The sequence below is a fragment of the Saccopteryx bilineata genome, chromosome 1 (assembly GCF_036850765.1).
Source record: "Saccopteryx bilineata isolate mSacBil1 chromosome 1, mSacBil1_pri_phased_curated, whole genome shotgun sequence".
NCBI classification, from domain to species: Eukaryota; Metazoa; Chordata; class Mammalia; order Chiroptera; family Emballonuridae; genus Saccopteryx; species Saccopteryx bilineata.
In genome coordinates this window covers 268,894,951-268,913,625 of record NC_089490.1, presented here as the reverse complement: position 1 = coordinate 268,913,625, position 18,675 = coordinate 268,894,951, and the positions used below count along the sequence as shown (strand labels likewise).

The 18,675-nt window shown below is 37.9% G+C and overlaps 1 protein-coding gene across 7 annotated transcripts in view; it reads right to left on the bottom strand.

Annotated features, from left to right (window-relative positions):
- PDE4D (phosphodiesterase 4D) overlaps positions 1–18,675 on the bottom strand; it is a 1,576,413-nt gene that overhangs the window by 1,293,699 nt on the left and 264,039 nt on the right. The window lies entirely within an intron of this gene.

Sequence of the window (18,675 nt, the reverse complement as noted above, 5' to 3'; positions counted from 1 at the left end):
TGGAATTTTAGAAAAAAGGTGAAGCCCTGGCCGGTTGGCTCAGCGGTAGAGCGTCGGCCTAGCGTGCGGAGGACCCGGGTTCGATTCCCGGCCAGGGCACACAGGAGAAGCGCCCATTTGCTTCTCCACCCCTCCGCCGCGCTTTCCTCTCTGTCTCTCTCTTCCCCCTCCCGCAGCCAAGGCTCCATTGGAGCAAAGATGGCCCGGGCGCTGGGGATGGCTCTGTGGCCTCTGCCTCAGGCGCTAGAGTGGCTCTGGTCGCAACATGGCGACGCCCAGGATGGGCAGATCATCGCCCCCTGGTGGGCAGAGCGTCGCCCCTGGTGGGCGTGCCGGGTGGATCCCGGTCAGGTGCATGCGGGAGTCTGTCTGACTGTCTCTCCCTGTTTCCAGCTTCAGAAAAATGAAAAAAAAAAAAAAAAGGTGAAGATTACTTGCAATGATTCCTGTCAGTTATCCTTTTGTTACCTATATAGATACTATTTTTTTCTTCTATAAGTTGTATGATCTCCAAGAAATTAATTTTATATATGGATTTACCATATCTTCACTTCAACTGTCACACAAATCAGAATTGCAAAAGTTAAAAGAGAAGAAATAATTTTTGTTTTTATAATAAGGGCCTTTTATTTTCAAAAAAGAAAATTCTCTTCAAATTGCAAGTTTCCCTAGTGATGGAAAATATAATATATAAAAGTCTTATTTGTGCTCACATTTAGAATGTAGCTCTGATCCCTGGACAAGCAACAGCAGCACATTACTAAGAACTTGTTAAAAATACCAACTTGAGGCCCCATTCCAACTATGGAATCAGAAACTCTGGAATGTGGGGCCCAGCAACTGTATCTTAAGCCCTCCAGGTGATTCTGATGCATGTTAAAGTTTGAGCATTACAGATTCCAAGACAAATATTTTATGAACGGAAAGAAGAATTTCCCTTCTCTTGGTAATGGCATACTTACTTCTTTGTGGGAACTGCTTTCTTCTTTATTTCATCCTGGGACTAATAACAATGATTTTTCTCTCCCTTTTGTTCACATGTATATATAGATGACTCAGTATTACCCAGAACCCTTTGCAAGGATTATTATATATTGAAGTAAACAAGACAGAGAGATGCTTTCTTTTTTCTTTTGGGATACTTGGCTAGGGTATCCCAAAGTATACCTGGAGCTTGCTACATAAAACCTTCCTGCTGTCAATGAGAAAGAGGCCAGCACACAGAGAGAGAAGCAGAGACAAGAGTGTCATAATAGTGATTGGGCCCCTTTGGTCCCATATGCTGACAATGGTTTAGTGGCTTTGATTCTAAGCTCTACCCTTCTTCCAGGTCATCCTTTCTTGCTTGATCTAGCTTTGTTAGCTTTCTGCCACTTGCAACTGAAAAGTCTTGGCCATACTATGAATATGAAGATATGAATACCATATATGAATGCCTTAAAAAATTAAAGGATTAAATATATTGCCCAAGGTACATACTCAGTAATTGAAAAAGACATGACACCAAGTTATTCATAGAGTCCAATATATTTTCCATTATACCACAGCTTGTTATCACCTCCTAGGGTCTAATTCAATGCATTATGAGGTGACTGGATTTTCAATTCACATATTGAAATAGAACACAAAATACATGAACCATAAAAGAAAATAATGATAATTTGGACTTCATTAAAATTAAGAATACTGTTCATCAAAAGAAAGCATAAAGGAAAGCATTTATAAGAATGCACAAAGGAAAATAAATAACAAAAAGACAATGGCTAAAATCTTTGACCTGGATTTCATAAAAGAGGTTTCAAAAAGATCAATTATATGAAAAAAAAAATCACTCAGTATCATTCATTATTCATCAGGGAAATGAAAACTAAAACTATAATGAGATCCTACCACACATGCATCAGAATGACTGAAGTGAAAAACACTGACTATACCACATATCGACACAAATGAACAAGAACAAGGGCTCTCATACATAACTGATGGGAACGAAAAGGAGTACTACCTCTCTGGGAAACATTCGCCATAATTTCAGCTATATGTACTAAAAATAATAATTACATATGTCCATCAAAAACAACAGCAGACATTCATAGTAACTGAAAAATAAGACAACTATTCATCAAGAGTAGAATAATAGGCCCTGGCCGGTTGGCTCAGCGGTAGAGCGTCTTCCTGGCGTGCGGAAGACCTGGGTTTGATTCCCAGGCAGGGCACATAGGAGAAGTGCCCATTTGCTTCTCCACTCCTCCACAGCGCCTTCCTCTCTGTCTCTCTCTTCCCCTCCCATAGCCAAGGCTCCATTGGAGCAAAGATGGCCCGGGCGCTGGGGATGGCTCTCTGGCCTCTGCCTCAGGTGCTAGAGTGGCTCTGGTCGCAACATGGCGATGCCCAGGAGGGGCAGAGCATCGCCCCCTGGTGGGCAGAGCGTCGCCCCATGGTGGGCGTGCCAGGTGGATCCCGGTGGGGCGCATGCGGGAGTCTGTCTGACTGTCTCTCCCTGTTTCCAGCTTCAGAAAAATGCAAAAAAAAAAAAAAAAAAAGAGTAGAATAATATATCCAAACAGTAGAATGCTACACAGCAATTAAAAGCAGGCAAACCAAGCGGTGGTGAGAGACGTGAGTAGGGTGGAAACTTCTGAATGGAGGATAACTAATTGGGAAGAGATCGGAAAGAATTTTTTAAAATCTTGCTTTATATCTTAGTCTAGGCAGTGGTTATACAAGTGCACACATATGTAAAAATTAATTGAATTGTACTCTTAAGATTTATGTATTTTCCTATCTGTGCATTATACCTCATTAAAGAAAAAAATAACAATTTAAAAATAATGCTACAACCATATTCTAATTCTCCATATTTTCTCATTGTAAAAATTATCCCAAGGACCCAAAAACACAGGAGCCCACAAGGGAATAGAATTAATATAATTTCCAACTGAGTGTCTTTGAGACAACTGTAAAGTTCAGATTTCTGCCCCGATGAGTTGTTTAACACAAAAGAATTTAGAAAATATTTTAAGTATTTCAGAGTTGTTTGGTGACAGCTTGTGATAAACTGATAAGCAGAAATAATTTACCCATTGTTCAATCACCTTTCTTGATCTGAGTTGAATTTATACACACCTTGAAAATAGGGAAAAACAAAACTCATCTATCCAGCCTCACAAACCCTCCCTACAAACTATATGTGTAGTAGGCAGTTAGACAGGCATGAGCAAAGTAGAAATGATGGCCCTGGGGGCCTACCAGTGGGCAAAACTGCAAGTCCTTGCACAACCATTCCCTTAAGCATTAACCCCTGGAAATGGCATTTAGGCCTAGCTGTGTTTCAGTTCCAGGCCCAGAAATGCAGCAAAACCAGGCAGAGAGCAATGCAACAGCTGACATCAGGACCAGCTACAATGACTAATGTCCTCTGCCTTGGCGCTGACCAATCAGTGGAGACCACAACCCAGAGGAGACACACTGGTTAAGCTGATGGCTATCCTATTGAGATACTACCCTAAGACCTCCAGATAAAGGCCCTCAGGAAGGTGGACACTATGTGGCTCTCTAAGGAGTACCGGTACCTTTCCCCCAACTGATGCTCTCTCTCTTTTCCAGAGCACGCCCCCACCTCTCCTCCCTCTTAAGTTTCTCAAGGCACTTATCTCTCTTCCCCCTTTCTCCTAAGCTCCAATGACCTTTCTACTCTCTCTGTGCCTTTCTAAATAAACTCTCTCTTATAGTTCAAGTCTTGGCTCTGAATTCCTTCTTACCCATAACGCAAGTACTGAGACTGCTGAACTGAGGTCTGGTCTGACTTATCGGTTTAACACCTGGTACTGTTTTTCCACAGCTAACATATATCCTGATGAACTCTATTTTGAATACTGTGTTATTATTAAATTCCTCTTCCAAAAACACCCTTAAATAATTATATTTTCTCTATATTTTCAAACTACCTTAGAATAACCCGTAAGTGGCAGAGCATTACTAAAACAGCATATACAACAGCCTTATTATTATTTTTTGCTAATTATTAAAGTACATTAAACATGACAAAAAGGGTGCCTGGGCAAATAGCCTCCCCCCTATACAAATATTATCTCATCTCTTTCAAACTTTCTGCATGCTGACTTATCAACCCAATTACATGGTTGCACATTTCCAAAACAAAGTTAAAAGTAGTAAACACATCATTAAGAAAAATGGGCAAAGGTTATCTTCCTGGAGAATTGTCCTTACAGTAACCATATGATTTTTGTCAACTTGTTTTGATAAGTGAAAACTGCTATCAGAATAATTCATTTTATACTTCTTTCACAAGCATAATTTTGTGCCTACTGTTGAATATATAGAATTGGAGGGACAAAAGAGTCATGTGAAAATCATTTATTAGGCCCTATGAGAAAGAAGAAGCAGGAAGAGAAGATAAAGGAAGAAAGACAGGCAAGACTTCAAGATAAAGATACGTCCACAGAGAGTAACTTGCTCAGTAATATAGGGCACTCTGTGGAGACAGCGAAGTCAGTGAACTCAAAGTGTGGTTTGTAGCCTGGCCAGGCAGTGGCGCAGTGGATAGAGTGTCTGACTGGGAAGCGGAGGACCCAGGTTCAAAATCCTGAGGTCACCAGCTTGAGCGCGGGCTCATCTGGTCTGAGCAAGGCTCACCAGCTTGAGCCCAAGGTTGCTGGCTTGAGCAAGGGGTCACTTGGTCTGCTGTAGCCCCCCAGTCAAGGCACATATGAGAAGGCAATCAATGAACAACTAGGGTGCCGCAACAAAGAACTGATGCTTCTCATCTCTCTCCCTTCCTGTCTGTCTGTTCCTATCTGTCCTTCTCTCTTTCTCTCTCTGTCTCTATCACAATAAACAAACAAACAAACAAACGAAGTGTGGTTTGTAGATATCTGTGGTCTGAGACCTATCCATGACTGGTCTATGATGGGATAAGGTGCTTGCAGCTACATCACTAAATCTACTGTTTATTTCAGCTAACAATTCATTCAGAGAACTGTTTTGTTATGAAGAAAGCAGTGTGTAGATTTATGTTCTGCCACAAGCTTATCTTGTCCTGGTTGGTAAGAAAAAATTTGCAGATCGGCTACTTTGAGTAGTGCTAGTATAGATCACACTTTAGAACTGTCCTAATCAGGGGAGAGGATGCTGGATTATTTCTATCTCAACACCACTAATAGTGCTTAAAGACTGTGCCCTAGGAGTGCGGAGTGAAAATTCCCAGGCATTTCCAGATCTTGGCAAGGGGTGGGAAGAGTGATGGCAGCCTGTGAGCAGCCTGGCCACAAGGAGATACAAGTGCCTGCTATTTGCTGGGAGTAACACTACGTCAGGGCATGTAAAATGTAAATTATTCCAAGGTGATAAGGAAAGAACATTAACACCACTGGCTAAATTTCCTAGAAAGTCTACACTTTGTCCTAGACCTAGAGCACGATTCCTTGCTACATATTGTCTCCATTTTTGCAGATTCATTTTCAGTTACATCCTGTTCCTTTCACCTCACTCAACAGTGTTTTTCAATTTTGCTTACGCACTGAAATGACCTAGGGAGGTTTTAGAACTACTGAAGCCTGAGTTCTATATTGAACTATCTTGAGTTTATTGGTCTACTGAGGCCTAGACATTAGAATTTTTAATTTCACCCTTAGAGGATGCTCTTATGCAGCCAAGATTGAGAAACACTGCTCTTAGTTTTTATAGTAAACTAATAGCAATTCCACGAGTTTGACATTGCATGGCTACAAACACCGCAGAAATAACCTTCCCCATCTTTGCCTTTGAAATACAATTGACATTAAAAATTCTATTCATTCTTTAAGGTTCAATTCAACTGCCATTTCATTCAGCTACAATGATTAAAAAACATATGCTCAAAGTGTTCAACAGAGCATCTATCCAAAGTATAGAGAAATGTCCTTTTATACATTCCTGGTATATTATAGGGTAATTTTAACCCCCTAGAAAGCAATATGGATAAGTGAATCATATGCTTTGATCTAGAACACTTCTGAAACCCTAGTATAAAAAATAATCCTAAAGAAAAAAACCTTTATTTACAACTCAACTGCATTACTTAAATAATGAGAAACAATTTGAATGTCCATCACTAATAGAACAGTTACATAAGCCATCTCACAGTCCTACAGTGAATTATAACAATTGAAAATGATAACTTAAAAACAGTTTTTAGTAATCTGGGGAACAGTTTATGCTGTAACCAACCAACTACTAGTATATATAATCAGTTTATAAAATTTCAAATATGAAACATTCTTACCTATTTTTAAGTACATGAAAAAATGAGATATAGATTAAAAAAGAAATAAATTAACAAGTATTTTGGATGATGGGATTATAAATGAGAAATAAGGTATTATTAAAATTATAATACTGTTTTACTTATAAAAATATTAATATTGTCCTTTTAAATGGTTCCCCTCTCTGTAAGTATTAATTTCTCTTTTCAATTATAGCATATCATTTATTTATATCTCTCTTGTGACCCTTGAATTATACCTTGTCTTTTTTATTGAAGAATAATTTACATGCAGTGAAATCTTCAGAACCTAACCATGCTGTTGAATTGGTTTTGAAAAATTTGGCAGAAGTTTCCAGAAGCTTTTCCCACAAAGCTTCTTTGTAGCCATCCCTATTCATTCTATTGCCCACCCCTGTGAGAAGCAACCACTGGTGTTATTTATATCACCTTAGGTACATTCATGCTATTGCAAATGGCAAGATTTTATTCTTTTTATGGCTGAGTAGAATTCACTGTGTATATAATACATATTCTTTATCCATTCCTCTATCAGTGGACACTCAGGTTGTTTCCATATTTTGGCTATTATGAATAATGCTGCAATAAACATGGGTGTGCATACGGTATATCTCTTCAAATTCGTGTTTTTTTATTTTTCAGATAAATATCAAGAAATGAAATAGTTGGATCATATAATAGCTCTAGTCTTAATTTTCTGAAGAATATCCATACTGTTTTCCACAGCGGCTGCACAAGTCTGCATTCCCACCAACAGTTCACGAGTGTTCCTTTTTCTCCACATCCTCTCCAACACTTGTTATTTCTTGTCTTTTTCTTAGATCCTCTGCTCATTATTTATTTTATTGTTGATTTTTATGAGTTTTTTTATTTTGAATATTAACTGCTTTATAGATATGAAAACATCTATATGAGTTTAAAATATCTTCTCCCACTCAGCAGGTTGCCTTTTCATTTTGATGGCGGTTTTCTTCACTGTAAAGAAGTTTTTTAGTTGATGTGGTCCGTTTATTTACATTTGCTTTTGTTTACCTTGCATTTGAAGTCAGATCTACAAAAACATCACTAAGTCCACTGTCAAGGAACTTATTGCCTATTTTTTCTTCTAGGAATAATTTTATGGCTTCAGGTCTTATATTCAAGTCTTTAATCTATTTTGAGTTAATTTTTGCATACAAAGTATAAAATACTGGTCTAATTTTATTCTTTTGCATGTGTCTGTCAAGTTTTCCCTACACAATTTATTGAAGAGACTGTCCTTTCTCCAGTGTACATTCTTGGCATCTTTGTTATAAATTAATTGTCCATATATGTTTAGGTTTATTTCTGGGATTCCAAGTCTGTTCCATTGGTCTGTGTGTCTGTTTTTGTGCTAATAACATACTGTTTTGATACTACAGCTTTGTGGAATAGTTTGAAATCTGGGACCATGGTACTTCCAGAATTGATATTTTTCCCCCAAGATTTCTTCGGTTATTTGGGATATTTTGTGATCCCATACAAATTTTAGAATAATTTGTTCTAGTTCTGTGAAATATGCCATTGGAATTTTGATAGATATTACATTGAATCTGTAGATTGCTTTGGGTAGTATTGATGTTTTAATATTAATTCTTCCAATTCACGAGCACAAATATATTTCCATTTATTTGTGGTATGTTAAACTCTTTAAGGCATACTGAAAGTTTTCCAAGGTGGTTGTGCCATTTTACATTTTCAGAATTATAGTTGGTCCATATCTTTGCCAATACTTAGTATCATCAATCTTTTTCATTTTACTTATTCTAGTAGGTGTGTAGTGGTATCTCATTGGGGTTTAACTTAGATTTCACTGATGACTGTTGACATTGAGCATTTCATGTGCTTTGTTGTGTGTCTTATTGTTTACACTCCTTTCACAAGATGGTGAAGAAGCATCTATCATGGAGCTTGGGACTAGTAGCATTTAACGATTGATTAATAAGTTCATGAACATTAAATGAACAAGCTGTTTCTGTCAAAATCTGTAAATAGAGGTAACCTGAGCTGTGTCAAACATAGAAATTGTAAATTATTATCATATAGCTTAATTACTAGGTGGTGGAAATTTAAATGAGATGTTAGAAGTTTTCTTTCCTTCCCTTTCTCAGAAGAAAATATGTCACACTTTCCCTTTCTTATTTGGAACTTTTTTGCTCAATGCACTTGGCAATGTGCTCAATGTCTTGCAGAATAGGATGGGAATAGAGTAACCCTTGTAGGCAGAAAATGAGGGCAACACTGAGATATGAGTTAAGTTAGTAAAATCAATACAAATTAAATCTGCCTGACCGGGCAGTGGCACAGTGGACAGAGCGTCAGACTGGGATGTGGAAGACCCAGCGAGACCCCGAGGTCGCCAGCTTGAGCGAGGGCTCATCTGGTTTGAGCAAAAGCTCACCAGCTTGAGCCCAAGGTCACTGGATCGAGCAAGGGGTTACTCGGTCTGCTGAAGGCCTGCGGTCAAGGCACGTATGAGAAGGCAATCAATGAACAATTAAAGTGTTGCAATGCGCAACGAAAAACTAATGATTGAGGCTTCTCATCTCTCTGTTCCTGTCTGTCCCTATCTATCCCTCTCTCTGACTCTCTCTCTCTCTGTCTCTGTAAAAACAAACAAACAAAAAAAAACAAAAAAACCCAAATTAAATCTGATAACTGAGAAGATAAGCTTAAAAAACAAAAATATTATGTTTCAAAGTCCAAAATAGGCAGACCTGAGCATAACCTAATTAACAGTGTAAACATATCTACAGATTAAACTTGCCATTAGTGATAGAATGGTCACATTAGAAAGAGATAAAAGGAAACCAGGGAGTCAGAATTTGCTATAATTTATTTAGTAGGTATAGAAGACAGCAATGCTGAATGAGAAGCAGGGGACAGCACAAGAATTCTAATCACTAAAGAGGTGGTTCATTGGGTTTGTCATTACAGCCTAGATGACAAAACTTCTCCATTTACCATTGTCAGGGTCCATGATAACCAAATAGCCTGATTACTAATTTAGCTTCCCAGAAAGACTATATGCACTGGGGCATACCTGAGGGTTCAGATCTTAACAAAAGAAACAGTGCTACTGTAAAAAAATAAATGGACCCAGGAAGAGATGAGCTAATCAGATAATGAGCATATTCTAATTGGCTTAGTATTTCACATATTTAATTAATATGGCAAATATCGATTTCCCAAACTTCAAACTCAGTTGTACTACAAAAATAACTGTTATTATCATTTTTCTATTACTATACTTAATTGCCATCTTAAACCCCAGCTTTCCTAGTGGCAAATAACTAACTTAGACATTTCAACATTTCAAGATATTTTTAGTCACATATGGGTTCCTATGAGGTGTGTCATATGAGAATTTTCCCAGTCAAGTCGAGGTTCTCCACCTTTCTTTCCCTTCGTTCTGAGTGTAGTATGTATCTAAGACTTAGAGAGTTGGATGGCTGGCAGGGCCATCATGTTGTATAACTCCAAAAGACCAATCATGGCAGTACTAATGTTTGCTTTTTCATCAACATTTGTCCACGTTAATGCCCATTGCAAATGAGAAAGTGATTGGACTTTTCTTATAACCCTTAGGATAAGAAATCCCCCTGGCCACCTTGGGGTCTTTAGAAGGCTGAGATTGCATATTGCTCTCAACACAGTGTAGCCTGTTAATTCCCCTCTGACCAAAAGGCTTCTTCAGATCAAAATTACACAAGTCTGTCTACCCACTTCAGTGCAATTCTAAGGGCATGTGAAGAGGTCTGTACTGGTTCTCTACTGTGGTGGAGCAAACCACCCAAAACATAATGGCTTACAACAATAATCATTTTACTATAGTCTTTACCTAGGGATCAGATCTTCAAAGGTCTGTCTGGGTATTTCTTCTGCCTTCCCTGGGGTCACTTGGTGATGTTGAACTGATAGCGAGACTGGTTTGGAATTCCACTCACAAGCCTGTTGTCTTGGTGGGAAAGAATGGCGGAGCTTATCTGGGCCTCTTTCCCTATTTAAGCAGTCTCAGGGCTTTTCTAGTTAAGTTCTCCAATAAGATGATAAGACTTCTTTCATTCCTGAGGGAATATTCTAAGAGATCCAAGTAAAAGCTACAAAACTTCTTCTTACCTAGCCTTGGAAGTCACAGAAGTTCACATCTGTTGCATCCCATTGATCAACCAAGGCACAAGATAGAGTTGCCCAATTCAAAGAAAGAACGTTAGTCTCTTCCTCTCCATGGGAAAGAGGAAAGAATTTGAGGCCACTTTTAGTCTTGCTGGAGAGAGAAATAGCAAGATTTTCCCAAGCCACTATGAACAGTCATAAGAAACTCAATGAGGTTAACCCAAACTCATGCTATACCATATTATGTCACATTATATACTGTAAAGCAAGCAGCCATTGCCACCATCACAGCCGCCTGGCCCGTGCAGGTTTGCATTTGATTCAGACAAATGGTAATGAAACAACAGAGCCAATAACTGGTGGGCCATTAGCTTTAATCCTAGCTTGCACCTGCCAGGAAGAAATACACACAGTGGTAAAACACTTTCCTTTCCATTCAGGGCTCCCAAAATCACTGACTTATCTGAGTTTCCTAGAATCAAAAGTTTCTAGCTCACCAGCCTTATTTACCTCTGTTCCCCATCACCTTCTCTCTGCACAAACTCTGCACAAACTGGCTTCTCCTTCAGCACTCTGCCATCTTGGCTGCTTCTCCTCTCCTCCATGTGGCCTTTCTCTGCCTTCCTCTCTAATGCTAATCTCAGGAACCGAGAGAGAGCAAGCTCCCAGTTTGCCCCCATTTTATAGTGTAGAAATCAAAAGCTTTAATCCAATATACAAACAAGGAAGCCTCTGCTACAAAGTCATTTAAGGTAGAAAGGCTTATTTTTAAGACTAGTATATAACCCTGCCTGCTTACAGCCTGTCCCACACACCCAATGCAATATATAAGCGAGCAAACCTATATATCATATTTACAAACTTATTTGACCAATATATACCATCGTCCCTACTCAACTGGTGTCATACCATGTCAGGAATGATAATTTCCCACCTGAGAACAAAACACAGGTACTTACTGCTCCTGGAGCCCCTAATTAATTTTGGACTAATATTACCACCTTCTCAGGGATCAGCTCTGGAATAGACTACAGGGCAGAGAACATCTTTTTCAGGGATCAGTGCCCACAGCTACTCCCATTCCACCTTCCCTAAACCTTTAGCTCTACCATGCCAGGAGGATCTTCCTCTCTCTCCAGCAGCCATGACAAACAGGGCTTGACTAAATTTTCTTTCTTGCCTAGTATTTATGCTGGGGCTTTAGAATTAGGCTTCAAAGGTCATTAATTAACTTTTTTTTGTTTTTTTTTTCCTCTGAGTCATGGAGACCAAGATCCAGATTGAAGAGGCAAATAAAACTACAGGTAAAAGGGATTGCATGGGGGGGTCACCCCAATAATTGCTTTAAAATAATTTTTCTGTCACTCTTACAAATGGGACTTCTGGCTTTTAGATTAGACACTCCTGAGTTTGCGCAATTCCTTCTCTCAGAGACTGTGAGCTGATTAAATCTGGGAGCACTGATAAAAGTGAACCAGTGTACTTGCACAGCTGAGAACCAGGCTCTGCACTTCACCAAAACCTAACAAAGGCACTCCCTGGGGTTCCACTTCACAAGAATGGTAATTAGAAGCTACTTTTTATTCAATTGACACCTAACATCGTCCTAAGTGCTTTATGCATAATACTTTATTTAAATACAATTTAAAAATCCCTATGAGATAGGTCATACTATGATTTCCATTTTACAGATAAAGAATGGCAGAGAGATTTAGCAATTTGCAGAAGGTTACACAGTGACAGAGTTTATCTAATTTAGGTAATCTGGCTTTAGAGATCATGCTCTAAACCAGAGGTCTCCATTCCCCGGGCCGCGGACAGAGTAGAGGTCTGTGGGCCATTTGGTACCTGTCCGCAGAGAAAGAATAAATAACTTACATTATTTCCGTTTAATTTATATTTAAGTCTGAATGATGTTTTATTTTTTAAAAATGACCAGATTCCCTCTGTTACATCCATCTAAGACTCACTCTTGACGCTTGTCTCAGTCACGTGATACATTTATCCGTCCCACCCTAAAGGCAGGTCCGTGAAAATATTTTCTGACATTAAACTGGTCCGTGGCCCAAAAAAGATTGGGGACCACCACTCTAAACCACTGTGCTCACAACTCTTTAGTGTTTGCTTTAAAACTACAACAAAATATAATTCTATTGTAATAACTTTCTGACAAATTTTGGCTATAACCATGTCTGTTGAGTGAGGTGCTAGTTTAAACATCTATTTGCCAAAAGTCTCCTGAAGCATACCAACCAGGAACTTTAATGAATTAGTAACATATATAATATATGAACATTGAATATAGCTTTAAGAATAATTAGTAATAGTAAACCTAGAAAATATAATAGAATATATAAAATTAAAATAGCCTAAATATCAATTTAACTTGTTTAAGTATAAACTTCAACAATTTTTTGATATAAAGAAGTTAAATATTTTTTGAAAAGAAAAATAACCTATGGATTGACTATTATTTCATTTTTTTATTAAGTGAGAGATAGGGAAAAAGACAGCCCCCTACATACACCCTAACTGAGATCCAACTGGCAAGCCCCCTACCATGCAATACTCTGCCTGTCTGGCCTGCTGCTCCATTGCTTGGCAACCAAGCTATTTTAGCACCTGAGGTGAGGTCATGGAGCCATCTTCAGCACCCTGAGCCAACTTTGCTCAAACCATTCAAGCCATGGCTATGGGAGGGGAAGACAGAAAGGGGGGGGGGTGGCTAGAGAAGGAGATGTGCACTTCTCTTGTGTGCCCTGACTGGGAATTGAAATTGGGACTTTCACATGCTGGGCCAACGTTCTACCACTGAGCCAATTGGCCAGGGCCTGGATTGCCTATTATCTCTTTGCTTTTTATTGACAAGAGAGAGGGTTCTTTTAAACTGACTGTGCTAAGAAATATTTCTTTATATCCTTGTCACATCTGGTGACAGTAAAGGTTAATTTGTTAATACCCAGTCATGGAGCACAAAAACAAAGCTTTAGACTTCAAGAGAATGGAGCTATAATAATAACAGTGAATCATGCATCCCAAATCACAGCTGCTCAAAGAAATAACATACAGTGTCTCAGAAAACCCAAAGAAACCAAGTTGGATTCAACTTTCACAAAAATATTAGCCTTAATGTACCATGCTTTGACTCCAAACAGTTTTGTAAATGTAAAAAAGATATCTTGAGATGCAGTCATTTAATTTTTCAATTGAGAAAAGCCTTTTCTTCTTTTAAATATAATCTAAATAATCTTTTTTTAAATTTTTAATTAATTTTAATGGGGTGACATCAATAAATCAGGGTATATATGTTCAAAGAAAACATGTCCAGGTTATCTTGTCATTCAATTATGTTGCATACCCATCACCCAAAGTCAGATTGTCCTCTGTCACCTTCTATCTAGTTTTCTTTGTGCTCTTCCCCCTTCCCCTTCCTTTCTCCCTACCTCTCCTCTCCCTCCCCCACAACCACCACACTCTTGTCCATGTCTCTTAGTCTCGTTTTTATGTCCCACCTATGTATGGAATAATCTTTTTTTATACTGCAAAGAAAATCATGTATCAGCAAAACCTATACTGATACCAACAGCTAGAAGAAAGCAGACTGGAATCAGAATAAGGCTAGCTGGGTTCTGTCTCTTCTCATAGTCTACTCCACAAAAACATGCTTTACTAACCATGGTTGACATATGTAACATATTTTGAAAGTACTAATAAAAGTTATACAGAGACCTAGGAACAGGAACTAGGTCTAACTAAATCCATTTACCCAGAACACAATGGAGTATATGAATAATTGGCAAGTATTTCTCATAACAAATATGAAACTACTGCATGTCATTTGAATGAATCAATAAATGCTGATGCAGAAGACTATTACTTTCGTGGCCCCCAATAAATCATGCTTCCCAATAGCACATCCTCACATTCTACTCTCCCCTTGAACCTGGGATGGCCCTGTGACTTGCTCTAAACAATGGAATGCTGCAAACATGGTGCGAGGCCAGTTTAGGAGCTAGGCATTAAGAAGGCCTGGACACTTTTACTACTGCAGTCTTGGGTACCATGAGCTGCTGTGTAAGAATTCCACTACTAGAGAAAGCTCCTGAAAAGACCATGTGACAAGGGAAAGACTTTGAAACTAGATAGAAGGAGAGAAGTTCAGTCATCCCAGCACCCCGAGCCCAGCCCTAGTCCACTGCTGGCCCACCAGCTGACCATGTGAGTGACCACCAGCAAGACCAGGAAAATAACTGCCGCTGAGCCTAGTCCAGGTTTAAGGATCATGAGAAATGGTAAAGGTGGTTTTTTTAAGCCAGTATAGTCTAAGGTAATTTAATATATTTATTATAAAATAGCTAAGAACTAAGAATAACTGGGTATCAATTTAAAAAGATTTTCATATAAGTTCACTGATACATCTGGATCTGTTATGTCAATATTCTATATTTTTTTGTGTGCTTAAAGTAAGTAGTTAACAATCCTAAACTGAAATTTTTCATAAGATTACAATTTAATAGTAGATATAAATGCAGCTTAACACTCATAAATAATATACAATCTGGCAACTTCAACACATTCACTTCAGACTTCAGTCTTTAAATACCAATATTTATCTAGTTTTATTTTTTAAAGCTTATAATGTGTTATTTACATTTAAAATGAAAACCAAAAAATCAAATTATCCCTCTCACAAGCTAGGCAAATCCACTTTTCTTATAATACATTATTTGTATTAGTCACCATATTCTCTTCTAAGATTAGGCCATCAAATTTGCTTTATTGCAAAGTTCTTAAAGATTGACAACAGAGAGTTATTTTACAGTGAAAGATGAAAAGAAAAACATTTGAATCATAAACTGAAAATTGTGAATTTTCAGAATATTTCGGAGAGGAAGACGAGTATTATTATCCTTAATTTATAAAATGATCTTCTAAATTCTGAAAATTATCATTATTTACCAAAGACTAATGAAAAAATGCATACTCTCTGACAGATCTCTTGCAACAAAACTCATAATAGCTAAAATGATCACATGAGAAATAGGACCCACTTACTACAATCAAGAATAAATTCCTGTATCATCAGTTTCTTTGGACCATCTCTTGGGTTTTGCTTCTGGAACTCTAGTTCTAAAGTAGTTGATCAAGTGGCCAGAATCAACACTTGATTTTGAATACTTCCAGAGTTGCAAGCATAGCAGTTATTCAGCAAAATTTCATTAGAAAAACCTGGAATTAAGCCCAATCATTTTGGACAGAAATGGTCTTACATAACTCTTCTTCAATTAAAGGTAGTTTAACTTCCTCCCAGATGGAGTTTTTTCTGCTGAAGGGACATATTCACTCTATTACATTAATTGTTTAGATAGTGCTGACCATGTAACACCCAGTTCTTCAAAGAAAAGAGCATATCAGAAAAGTCAGTGCAACAAGCATCTTGGGAGGCTGTGCTGGCTACAATGTAGATTTGTGCTTATTGTTTATTTTGTTTTTAATTAATGATAAAAATGTGAGGACAAAATTTCACAGCAAAAAAAAGATTTTACAATAATATACTAACACGTGAGTCTAGAAATATTACTTAAAATTTCTTGAGGGCTTTACTCATTTCCTGTATACTGCAGTCTGGATAAAAATGGGACAATGTGATACCTTTATGATTACAAAATTTATTCTAGTGTTGTATATCGCATTCTTTGAGAGCTACCATACCCTGAGTGGGTGGATCATTTAAGATCTTTATCATTAGAAAAGGCATTCTGACCATTGATGTCACTCTCTTTTGTTTTGGAACAAAACAACAGTGCAGAACACTGATTTCATTCTGGTTCATATAAGAAAAGGATCAGTTGGAAGTTTCCTTCCATATTGCAAAAGCATTTCTTGATCTTTGACTGTAAAGATATTTGACTCAAGAGAAGAACTTTGGGTCAATGGTAAAGAAGTAAATGTGACACAAAATGAGTAGGATAACACAAGAAAAGGTCTGAACTTCTATTATGTTTACAAAATCTTCCTGGTGGAGTTTTCCAAAATCACTATGCAGGCTAAAATGGAAAAGGTTTGGGAGAAAATGAAGTGGTAAACCACATCCATCAGAATTAGGCTGGCTTTGGCACAGACTCTGGAAGATGTCAGAAGAAACTGCTGGTTCTGGCATAAACAGGACTTAATGTTGTTCTTGTCACCGGTCTCTCATTACTCCCCATTTTCATGGAAAATATAGTGATGTCTGAGGGATGCTAAAAGGTTGAAGTTTGTTCTAGAGGAAAGGGAGGGTATATTCATTCAGAAAAGTAAAGCAAATATAATTGGAAATAGTTTGTAAAGGTAAGAACAAATGAAATCAATATTTTTGGAAGAAGGTGTGACATATTCATTCAGCAATTATTCAATAGTGATATAATGATTTAACTTCGGGAAATCACACTTCTCCATCTCTGGTAGTCTTGGGGCATGTTGCTCCTCTGGCCACAGTGATGATCATATGACCTACATAAGTTCATTGAGATTCGATCCTGACACTTTTATTAAAACATACAAGCTCATTCCATTGAGATTGCTGAAGCAATGGTATGTAAACTTTTATGGCCAACTGTATAGTAAGGTGGAGGCAAGAGTACATGTACGGAATCAGCTTGTATGAGGCCAGTTCAGAGAAAAACTGAGCTGTGTGATGGAGAAATGGTGCCACAATATCTCGGGACTTCTGGGTCCAGACCCTGTGGGCTTTGCAATGATCTGATCCATTTAAACTGGATTTTCATCATTTGCAATCAGTATCTCCAACAAAATCCATGCCTGACATAATATATAGTAACACATCAAAGAGACAAAGTAACCAAAAATTGTACAGAAAAAATACCCCACAGGGTCACAGTAAATTATTAAAATGAGACTATTATAAACCTATCAAACTATTCTCTGCTGTGAGACTAGAGTGACTTCTCAGAATCAAGACCCCAAATCCTCTGTCTTGACCTACAACCACCACATTGCAACTCTGCCCTACAAAGGCACTGTGAAGGGTAATGTGAAATCAAGACCACAGTTCAGCTGTGGGGATTAGATGGTATAATCGAAGCAGTTTTATAACAGTTTAAATGACTATGTGTCAAAAAATAAGTTACACAGATGGCAAAGGTTGGAGACATCCTGCTGTGAGTTGACATAGTATGCAAGAAGGAGAACTCCATTAGTCAATTAACTGTTCAATAAATTCCCTCTAATCATTCTCATTCGTCGTTTTTAAGTCTGGTTTTTCACAAATAGGATCTATAACCAACTGTTTCTAAATTTGTTATCTATAAAAAAGAACCACTTCTCCATTTTAGTGCTCCATGCACAAAATGGCTCAGTAGGATATGTAAATTTAAACTGCTTCAATTAAAGTAGTTTTAAGTAATTGCAATATAAAGTTTAGTAACAGTAAGACAATACTTTGGGAAATACTTTAAAATAGCAGTAGATATTAAGCAATACTCTGGCTATCATTATAGTTGCTTTCCCTTAAGGCAATAATTTAGTTGCTGACAGGGGTGAAAGCAGGTTGTACTAAGCCTTTTGAGTCGATGAGTAATCCTACTTTCTTGTAACTTTAATCCTTTAAGTCTATGGTCAATTCTTTTTGGATTACCAAGAGAATCAGCAATAATTTTCCTGGCATGGATGTTTTGCCTTGATCAAGCATGATGGTCCAAAATACTGCAGTTCTATTCCTTAACCTCATGTGTTAGTAAATCTAAACTTGGGAAGCCACATCAAAGGTGTGTTCTTGAGACAGCAAAGGAGACGTGGTGTCTCCGTGTCCATGCTCTGCACTTGGCACTGCCTCCTTCTAACAGAGACATTCCAAAGAGAAAGACCACAGGTGTTTCTCAACCACTTGTGTGCTAACTTGGGTAAAGAAGGCTATTTCACAAAGGCCCAGGAAGCATAATTACGGTATTACTAAGCATTTTCGTAGCAGTCAACATGGTACTAACTGCTCAGAACACAAAAAGGAAGCCTTCAGCTCAGCCCATGAAATAGAAAAGGTAAACTGAAACCTGCTCTATGGAGCTAATATGTTTTCAAATCTCTAAGAAAGTATAAGTACAGAGGGTGAGATAGAACAAATATAATTATTTCAAAAGATCTTCAAAGATTAAGAAGAAGAATCAGGAAAACATTTTTTTAATTTATTGGGGTAACACTGGTTAACAAATTAATCCAGGTTTCAGGTGCATGATTCCTCATCATCTGCACACTGTACTGTG